Here is an 11,668-nt window from a genome sequence, read left to right on the forward strand (position 1 = left end):
ATTAGTAATATGATGCCATATGACATCACTGAGCAGGCATCAATGAGTATTGAGGCATGGGCAAAATTTGTTTCTCCCATTGCAAAAATATATATTGTTTTTTGAGCTTTTGCCAAATTGGCTTCTCTGGTTGGTAAAAGTATGCCAGTCTGACATATTTTATCAAACACTAAAACATTTTGAACACTTGTATATTACTGCCTTTATGCATAAATGACATATTCCTTTGTCTTATTATAGAGATTATCTTCAGTGTTGTTTCTTCCCACATCTCCCTTGATGGCTGCCCTACATCCCTTTTCCAAATAAATTCCCAAGTACTTTATAAACTCATGCCACCATAAGCTTAAAACTTTTGTACCGGTTTCATGCGTGGGCATATATTTCAAAATTATTGCTCTTGTTTTTACCTGATTTATTTTATAACCAGACAGTCTGTTATAGTCATTTAATTTTTCGGATAATGTTCTCTGGTCTCTTTCAACTTTTGGTATATAGTGAAATGCATTGCCTGCAAACATGGCTGTACACCTTCACCTGTGTCCTGTTATATTTGATAACCTAATGCTCCTTTACAGAGGCCCTAAACAGAGTAGAAATGAAACTGGAGAGAGTGGGCCTCCTTATTAAATTTCCATGAGGATTTCCACTGGCTGTGTAATTTCATGGTAGATTTTAAAAAGCTTTGGGCCCCTTACGTATTTTGAACAGCAGATTCACCCATGTCCTTGAAAATTCCACTTTCCTTAACTCTCCTTCTCTGCTCTCAGCTTTGGTTCTAGAATTGCAGTTACCTTGGTGTTATACTCAAAAAATATTTAATATCGTAGCCTATATCCACTTAGAATGTAAGGCTAGGACTACATTCATTTAGTTTTTTTTTTGCTACATAATCAGAAATGGCATTCTTTGCCCTTTTCCCAGCTCCTCTCTTTCACCACTTGTAGTTCTTCTGCAAAACCTTTACTTTCTGGATCACGTTCAGGTAAGAACTCTGTTCAGAGTTCCAGGTTTGCCTATATTTCTGGTCAGCTAATTGGATAATTTTCATTATGTTCCTCCCAGTCCCTGATTGTTATTTTATTTCTAGAAATTGTCTATTCCAGTGCTTCCTGTAACCTCTGCTCAGGCAAATCTTTAAAACTATTTTACTTAACAAGCATGTTCAAAAGTGCCAATGCTTTTCTTCTGCTTTTTTTGTCTTTGTTTTTTAAAGTGACATGGGTATGTTGTACAGAATACAGAGCATGCATATACTGGCTAGGCGTAAAGCAAATGTCATATCCAGTCCATTTGTTATAGTTGCTACATTAATATTGAAAGTCCATAACAGGTTCACTCATCATTGTTACTTCTGCCAACCCAAATATTGTTCATGTATCTTTCTAATTATCTACCCTCCCTAGGATTCCTCATTGTTTTTACTCCTCCTGTCACATTTTCAGTATTACCTACTGCATTCCAGTCTCCTGTCATTGCAATATTCCTATTTGAAAAAGACTGCAGTGTTACCCACTATCAACCAAATATGTTTTATTTTAGCTTTTGGAGGAACCAAAATATTGATTATCTTTGCCTGATTTCCTAACCATCTAACTCTCAATACATTCCTACATGGATCATCCTCCTAGGTTCCTCCTCTATCTTTATCCCCCTATCCATATTTACAAGAGTCACCACAGCTTTTTTCTCTCACTTCCTCCAGTTCTGAATTACTTCCTATCATCACTGACTTCTTTATCAAATGTTTGTGTTCCTTCTTTGCAACAGATGGTAGCAACCTGTCTGCCTTTTCTTTAGCTACTACCTCATTAACATTCCATACTGATATATTTAGTTTCTGTTGCTCATACATTACCTATTTTCAGTTATAGCATTCCACACTTTAATTTCCTCAGTCTAGTTATCTTTCTTTTAAATTTCTTCACAATTGCATCACGTCTCGCTTAATTGCACATCATCTACCATGTTTAATTCTGTTAGACCACCTGTAGTTGTTTAAGCTTGTAACATTCTAACACTACCAATCCCCCTCCCCTCAATTGAAGTTAAAAACGTGTACGGTAGTCAATCTATTTTATAACTTCTTTTTTCATGAATTTGTGCTCACATAAGGCAGCTATATGTCTTCTCTCTGTCATGTTCCTATTTCACATAAAGTAAATATTGTGCCCCATGCCACCAAGCTGGTTTATGGTTGCTACACCATTCTGTAATAAGGTAAAGAATCACTTATTTATATTCCTCTATTCTTCTATACTCTCCATTCTTTATTTTCAGTTAATTAGCTACCTTTTTAATGTTCTGCATATCTTGAGCTCTGCTTCCATTGTCAACATTCTCCTTAACTTTAATTACCATTCTAAACTAGCAGTTTGTTCCTCTCACCCATAGCATGTCTTCTGTTGTTCTTTAAAACACGTGATCACTTTTATTGATCTTCTCTCAATGAAAGGTCAACCTTATTGACTGTCAAGTCTTTGCACACACCACCTGCCCTGTGTTTACTGTCAAAAAATTCTGATTGCATTCAGGAGTCCCCTGTCCCAGCCAATCTTTTTGAGCCACACTTATGATCCTTTCTCTTTTCTGCCAGACCACCCATCCCTAAACAAGAAGTAACTGATTCATCTTCTCAGTTAAATAATTGAGTGCTGCACTTGCTAATTCCAACAGGACACCATTAGAACTTCACACAATTTAATACATAATTTCCGCTTGAATAGAATGTCATCTTTCTTGCAAATTTATTAGTAAGGAGTAGATTTCCAATAAGGATAAAGGAATATATGCCCTCCCACTTTTAATGGCAAAGAAAACATTTAGCAGGACTTTAGCATACCTTCTCTTTTCAGAAACTAAGTACCCTCCCATTATTAGTAATTGTTTTTACTGCATTTCTTTCACTTAAAACATAAAACATTTATAAAATACATATATGCTACTTCAATGTGTATCCTTTAATCAATGTTGACTAAAGTCCAAACATCAGTCAATAATGAGTCTCTACATTTAAGTTTTATTAATATCCAAATGTGTCTCATCTTAACAAGTGTTGAGTACACAGACAAATCATAGTCAGAAACTCTTTTAGACATTGCCAATTTTCATTTATTAATCTGATTCCTTTATATGCACTTTCCTCTGGTCATTGCTAGTCTGTTGTGCCACCTTATTAGAGAAGTAATTTCCTTGTGTTGTTTTCTTCCCCTTGATTTTTTCACTGAAAGACTGGAGTGGTTTAGCATGCATCTTTTAGCTGGCTATTTGATTTGCACTTTTGGGTTTGGGTGCTGCTTTATATATTTATTTATTTCCAGTTTGATGCCCAGGGAAGTCCACTGGGCCCAAGCAGCCCATTTTCAGTGGAGGCCCAGGGAGAAAAGTTCCAACAATACAAAACACAGTGGGATATACATACTACAATACAAAATACAGTAGGATACATATTCAAGTAAATACTGTTTTTGTATTATAAATTGCCTTTTCTTCATGTGGAGCTTTTCTCCCCGGGCCTCTACTGAAAATGGAAATATATCCAGTTGGACTAGCCCGGTTAACAAATGTAAAATAAAATAAATAAAATAAAAATAAATAAATAAATACACAGAATATAAGTATACATCAAATGGAAAGTAGAAATACAAAAATACATGCTTTTTATAAAGAAAATTATTTACAATATTAGTCTAAAAACTGTTGTAGTTATCAAGTTGAGGACATTAGTAAGTTTGGAGTTCTATTTATAATAGGATATTGGAACAAACAAGATTTTCTAGATATGGGAGGTTGCAATGTACAAAAAGATAAGAGTATTGACAAGAGTTATGATTCCTGTTGTAGAGAAGGTTAGTATAGAACGTAGATGTTGAAGGGTTAGAAGGGGGGGTGCTAGTTTGAGAGAATGCAGGTACATTTCCAGATAGAGGAGAGGTAGGAATGAAGACAAGTTTTAAAGTTTTCCAAATGGATGTCTTGGTCTCCACTTAACTTCTCTAGATTTTCACTCTATTTATTCAGTTATTCCATTGTTCCACCATTGAGATTACGTTTTCCCAATGATGTGTACAATTTTTGCAGACCTTTTCTTCACTGCAGATTTTCATAGAGGACATAAATAATCCTTGAAGAATATTTAACTCTCTTTTTCAAAGGTTGTTGACTTTTTTATAGGTAACTATCAATGAGCCAACTAAGCACTTTGTTGTGATAGGTTCATAGGTGTGCACTAGGCTAATGTCCCTGTAGCCTTTACAAGTCTAGCCCATAGGCTTACCCTGGCATCGTGCCACCCATCAAACATTTCCTGAACTAAATGCCATGCCCTGTGAATGTCTGAATCTGTAGTGTTTTGATATCAGCAAGACTGCTAGTAGAACAGTGGGCACTTCTCATAAGCAGGATTAAAGTCAGTTGCTGTGGAATCCCACCCCTCCTGCCTTTGGGACTACAATACATAATACAGTTTACATGCAAATTAGAGCAAAAGTGTCTCCCAATTAGAATGTACTGATAAAAAAAAACATGGTTCTCAATTTACGGTAAGTTATAAAATGTATCATTCTTATAAGCAGTCTCATGTAAACACAAGGCTAAAACTAATACAATTAAAAATGTAAAACCTAATTGCATTTATGCAAGCATGATTTGGAACAGGCTTTCATTATAATAATTAAAAAGTATGTCCTTAAATTTAAAATAAAAGCAGTGATTTTCAGTAATGTTTTCTCTCTGTCTGTTGATGCAAAACACTTCTTGTACTGTTCAAAAGAGGATGCTGTTATAAAGCTCTGCTGCATTTTTTGAAATTCCAGCCTGAATCTCAGACTCAATACCACAATGATCCTGCCCATGGAGGATTTTGAAGTAGCCATTATCACCCCAGTTTGTATTCTGTTAGCAGTCAGTTAGTAAAGAGTGTTGTTTTCTATGCCCCAGCCCAAGATCTTAATAGCATGACCCCAGACTGCTTCTCCAGTGTGATGCTGGTACGCACCTGATTTATATAGCAGGAAGTCCTCATACACAGTGAAGGCCCTCTCCATGGGTCCATTCTTATAAATTTCTTCCATTATGCTTTCAGGAGATGAAGGGACACTATAGGCAGACTCACCATAAATCGTGTCCTTTTCATATGAAGGACTATAACCATCATCACACTTTTTCACACAGGGTGATGTGTCACCTCCTTCTCCAGAACATGATGGCCGTGAGCCATTCATGTGATGTTTACAGGGAGGAATAGTATATGGCCTGCAACCTATGACAGAACCATACAACCACCCAGACACCAAGCCACTTTCAGTCCAGTACTGCCATGCTCCTGATGGATAGCCACCATTGCATCTCATTCCACACTCAAAGCCACAGCATGAAAGCAGATCTTCAGCAGATACCTCCACATTTTAATTTCCCCCAGAGTGGATGCAGACATGGTCAGACATGGACTCTACAGCACCAAATGCCCAACATGAGCAACAAGATCCCTGATCCTGGATCTCTTGGGTTGTTGGACAATTGGGCCACGGAGTTGGTGAATCAAAGTTATCAGGAAGCTTCACTTTTCCAGAATAGGAAGTCTTTAAAGGCAATTTTGGACTATGCAGAATTGTACCACACAGACGCTTCAAATAACTCTGATTCACATTGCAAAAATTTTGTCCAGCCTTCCATGTAGTATATAATTTGTTAATGTGGTTGATTATATCCTGTGACCAGGTGGAGGAAGATGACAAGCTTTGAGAGTTGGCAAAACCCAGGAGGAGACAAACTGTAACTAATGAATGCCACATGATGGATGCTGGAACAACTTAAATGCAAAATGAAAGCCGCAGCTGACCATCACGACCTTGTCTGTATTGCTGCCAAGCCCATTGTCTGTACAAGTGTCTTACTCACTCACACCGACCTATGCCATTAGTCCTGCAGTTAGTTGACAGGTGATCACGAGTGATGTGCCTGACCCTTAGATGAGCATGGTATATAATTTTCTGATCTGGAGGAGTGCATTGTCATTTCAATGTAACAACAATATGCTTTCTACCTTCTTCTTTGTCTCAGACAGTCACTGTACAGCCTTTCCCCATTCACCACCACTCTTCCTTTCATGGGCCAGTCTAACTGTCAGTAATATAGGAGCATATTGCCATCACAGATGCATTTGAAAAGTGGTCTGGATTTGCCAAGGGGACAGTGAAGAGATACCTCTCTGTTGGAATGAGACAGACTAGACTAGAGTGAGATGTCTAGCACGCAACCCAATCTTTACATGAGTCCACCTTACTTAGACCATGTGTCCACCTTACTCAGACCATGTGTGCTAGTTATGTTGATGTATGAGTTATGTTATAAAAGGTTGCATTTTGAAAAACTGATTCACGCATGAAAGGTGTTATATTTGTTTTAATAAACTGGTTCTTCTGGCTTTGAAGGGGCTTTGTGTTTCTGTTGTAGGAGAGCAGGGTCAAAGACAGACTACCTATTCATAATAAACAGAGTGAAATACTTATCCTTTAAAATGAAACTTAATGACTGCATGAGTAGCCATACAATGTCTTCAGCACTACCTTGCATTGACTCCTGCAGCCATCATCATTGGAGGGGTTCTGACAAGGCCAGAGAGTTATCTGTGTACAATGATCAAGAGGAAAAGCAAAAAAAAAAATCTTGGGAGCTATAAGACTCCTAGCCATAAAGGAATGGCAGGGAGAATTCAGTTGGAGATTCCTGAGGGAAACTAAAGAACAATTTCCAGTACAGCAACTAACCAAATAAATGGCCATAATGAGAATGCATTCCAACCTGATTCAGTTTTTTTGACTATGACATAGTCAGTTAGGACTTCACTGAGGCTTTTGACTGTAACATAAGGAAGGCTGCTAGAAAGACCGAAAGGTCTTGGGGTAGGACAAACAGTAAATGAATAAACTGTATATTTGAGAGATATGATAAAGAAACTTTGGGAGAATTCTGAAGTCAGAACTGAGGATGTGAGCATTGGAAAACTATTGAAGGATTAGCAATCAGAAGCTATACCAATACTCTTGACAAAAGGGAGGTGTAGGCACGGATCTTGGGGGAGCCTAAATAATGATTTGGAAGTGCTGACAAGGTAGGCAGAAGGGGACAGTTTCATGTTCAGTGCAGAGTAATGCAAAGTGCAACAGCTGGACAACAAAAGCCTGTCATGGAAAATAAATTGGAGGGGGGTGGGGGAGTTAGACTGATATTAACAAATTAAGGAAACAATCTGGATGTGTTAACACACCGGGGTTGGACCACCAGGTGCTACATGAAAAGACAGTGGCAACAGAACATTAGAGTTGCTCTACTGTACCCTGGCCAGATCACCCTGGACACTGACTCAGAGGTTGCACAAGTTGATAGGCAGCATGTAGCTGGAAACAGTTTAGAGGAAACCTATGAGAATAAAGTGGGAAAAGATTTGACTGGATACTCGAGGGTGGGAGGGTATGAGCTATGTGGCGGACGGATAACATAAGCGTGAAAAAAATCATATCAGGGAGAAGTGAAGAATGTATCCTGAACAGAAAGAATGGAGAAGGGTGAGTGTGTACACAGCAGGGGCTAACTTCTTCATGGATACCCAAAACTAATATTCACAGCAAGGAGTTGGTACCTTTGGAGTAGACCACTAAAACAGGTAGGGGAGAATGTGAGACAGGTGGATAAAGACTGAGAGGAAAGAAGTTTCTTGTGTTAGGGTGTCAAATGCACTCAACATATAGACTAGACTAGGTTACTGCAAAAGTTTCAGGACTAAATATCTACCTCTTCTACACAAATTGCAAATGGCCTAGTTTAAAGTCAATTAAATACTCCTTAGGATTCTTGCATATCAGCTGAGGTCATTATAAGTACTTTGAGATCTATTACACAAAAATTGTGGTAAGGTTTTCAGCATAATGTATGACTTGCTGAGAAATGGAATACTTTTGTCAGTATGTAAATCACAATGAGGTCCTGGCAGTGTAGCATATGCCCCAAGCTATATCAGAAGATCTGGCAACATATAGAATGCCTGAGCAGTGAAGCGGCATTCTTTGTGATTGCTGAAAACTACCTCATAGGTTGTCCATATACTGCAGCAGGTAACTGAGAGTACATGCACTATCTAGGATGAAGATGATAGGGAGATTCATGCTATGTCACCAGCTTCAAAAAGAATATGCTCGCAACTATGATGTAGTATTGTTGACACTTCAGGGATAAACAGAGTGTGCTGTCCATGTTGCCTGATGAGGTTCGGTTTTGCATTGTTGATGATATGTGCTGCCTGGCGCAGGTCTGATTTCATTCAATAATGTTCTAGGTTATTCTTATCAGATAGAGGGACAAAACTTTTCCTTGCAACAGAGTCAGTTCTGCATCATAGCCTGGCAACCTATGCAATGCCAGCACTTACTACAATACAGCCATTCCACCACAATGCGGATTGCGTAATTCATACCCCTTGCTCCATCAAACTGAAAAACAGTGGTTTTGTGTGTGTGTTTGTGTACCTGTGTATGTGTATTAGCACATGTATGTATGAGTTAATATATATATATATATATATATATATATATATATATATATATATGTGTGTGTGTGTGTGTGTGTGTGTGTGTGTGTGTGTGTGTGTGTGTGTATAGACACAAGTATATGGATTTTGGCAACTTTGTTAAATAGTTCTTTGGTCAATGCCAGTTTAATCGATAGAATTTGGTCTACTAAACAGATGATTGACAGTCGTGTGAGACTGACAGTCCCTGACTAAGGGAAGATACCTTTTTCCGCTAGGATTGTGCAGTCTTGGAATTAGAATATATAATTAGCAGGGGTGTGAGGGTACAGGGTGATTTGCCCCCTCAAAAATCTAAACTTTTTTGTGTTTTTTTTTTTAAGTTTTGTATGAGCGAAAATTAATTATCAGTGCATACATAGTAGCATGATGACATATATAATGTTGATCAGTTTGATATGATATTGTATGGCATTCATTCATTTTAAGTAGAGCCATACACACACACACACACATATAAATATATATATATATATATATATATATATATATATATATATACATATACAGAGAGTAAACTGTCAGTTAACTAGAACTCTCATGCAAACAGAAAAAAAAAAAATCGAAAAAATACAGTGCAGTTTTCATGTGTTGCCCTTTCTGTCCCCCCACCCCCCCCACCTGTAGAAACATACCTTACATTTTTAGGGTTTTAAAGCTTTAGAAAGGAAGATAGGAATAAATTCCCTCTCTCTAAATAGTATAGGGTACAGTATAACACAGGCCTATTTTTAATAGTAACCCTCAAGCAACCAGAAAGTACAGTTATCTAGCATCTACCAATCCCCATGGGTGCTGGTTAACTGAGAATTTACTGTATGTATGTGATATATATATATATATTTTTTTCTTTTTTATAGTTTATATATAGATGGGTCCTGGTGTTATGATCGAAAGTACGTTTCATCGAAACATACATGATTGAAATGCACTTTTGCTGAAAGTTGACTAAACAAACAGTTGTTTGAATGTAGATATAGTTGTACATCAACTGTACTGCTGATTGTACAACTAAGCCAACTGTTGCTTAGATCAGGGTACAGCGGGGATAAGGGAATATTCCCTTTTCCCCACTGTAGTGTGATCTCGAAGTGAGAATATTAAAGTGGGGGGTGTGTGGAAGGCACAGGCCCCCACATGAGGGGCGCAGGGGGGCTTGCCACCCTACATAAACATGAGTACTGTTTTATACTGTTTTATTTTTTTAGTTTTTACACGCCTAGATATAGGTACAAATATGCACACACACACACACACACACACACACACACATGCATACATATTGTGTATAGATATAGAAATATAGATATAGATATAGACATTATTTTGTTAAATAAACCAATGCATTTGGTAACACATATAGCTTAAGAGAAAATGGATGTTACTAAACACTGTTCATGATGTATGAATCCCCTCCCAGTTTTACACTTTTGCTGTTGGCTGGTGTTACCAACATGTACTCCAAAATGCTTAGCCATTTTTTAGGTGCTGGTCTCTAAACTTGGCAACTATAGTTCTAGAAGGAGTCAAAGGATCTTCATTTTTCTTTATATTCTGCAATACACCATCAGGCCAACTCTATGCATGCTACTATATATCTTGAGTTAACAGTGGCATTTGCATGAATAAACAGCACTTCTGCTGATGACTTTTTCCACTGGAAAATGATAAAATAAAGAACTGGGTATGGAATTCTCTAACAATGAAGGATTTGTAGTACAGAATACAAGTTTGGCAGGACCACCGAATAGTATGAGCATTTTATTTACAGATTTGTGCAAGGGTACTGAACACAGTGGACAAACCAATAGCTGAATAAACTGAGAAATGAATATTGTGCTTTAAATTGTTAAAGGACTGCAGGCATCACTTGTCTAATCAGGATTCCCATATTTCTCCAAATTGTTAAGATGAAGCATGCAATGCTGCAATACTGTAACACAAAGCAGTCCTGCTGGATAACTCCAGAAATTAATAAATATTGACAGTAGTATGTGTTTAGCTGAGTACATTCTGTCAGTTTGCTTTCATTAGCATACATAATATTATGACGCATTTTAAAGAAAAAATGTTTTTTCTAGACTGTTATATCTAAAAGAAAAAAAAAATCTAAGATATTTATATATATATATATATATATATATATATATATATATATATATATATATATATTTCATGAAATATTAGAGCAAAATGTTATATTTTCCATGTTTTTTTAATTCCTTAAATTGTTAAAGCAAAATATAAGTAACTTAGTTATACATTATAAATGATGAAGAGGGAATTTCAGTAAGAATGTGATTTTAAGCAATAATTCAGTTTTGAATGCATTCACATGTAGTTCTTTATAACATTTTATAAAATATAAGACACTCAGCAATTTTCTCTGTTCTAGATAACAAGAGTAAATAGGCTGCCTAAGATATATAATGTCTTTTTTTTTATTTCATCTTTGTACATGTTGAGCATTCACTGTTGAATACCTAATAAGAAAAGTTTATAGCTTCATGAATAAACAGAATTTCCTGAAAGCTTGAAGTGTGGAACAAAAACTTAAAGGTGTACACTATGAAATGATTTGCATTGTTATTTTATCATTAAGAAGAAAGGGAAAAAAAAACTCTTCTTTTTGCATAAATCCTTCATTTGAATAAAGCAGAAGGTACCACATTTGCAGCTGTTTACAAATTTAACAGGACGATGTAGAAACTGCTTTTCTCTAACATTCTGTATTATATGCCATGAGCTGCTCCCAGTGCAAAGGAATAAACAGTTTAGATAAAAGTCTTCAGAGCAAGAAGCATAGAAACGGTAACCTAAAAATAGCTTCTGGTGTCACTTGATAACCTGCTAAATAAGGAAACTGAAACAGTATGCTTCATACATTTAACTATTTATCAGGTAATGATAAAACATTGGCTTAGCAACCTGAGATTTAAACTGCATATTTGAATGATGATTAATGGTTGTTGTGTCTTTCGGCTTTTCCCGGTTAGGGGTCGCCACAGCGGAACTCCGGTCCGCTAATGATTGGTAGTTGATTTTTACGTGCTGAGTTACCAGCCCTGACGCACAACCTTCAAC

General features: G+C 36.9%; 1 pseudogene; it reads right to left on the reverse strand.

Moving 5' to 3' along the window:
* Positions 1 to 4,764: 4,764 nt before the first annotated feature.
* LOC122804011 lies at positions 4,765 to 5,799 on the reverse strand (annotated as a pseudogene).
* Positions 5,800 to 11,668: the final 5,869 nt, after the last annotated feature.

Source organism: Protopterus annectens, chromosome 1.part0 (genome assembly GCF_019279795.1).
Source record: "Protopterus annectens isolate FY-2018-M chromosome 1.part0, PAN1.0, whole genome shotgun sequence".
NCBI lineage: Eukaryota > Metazoa > Chordata > Ceratodontiformes > Protopteridae > Protopterus > Protopterus annectens.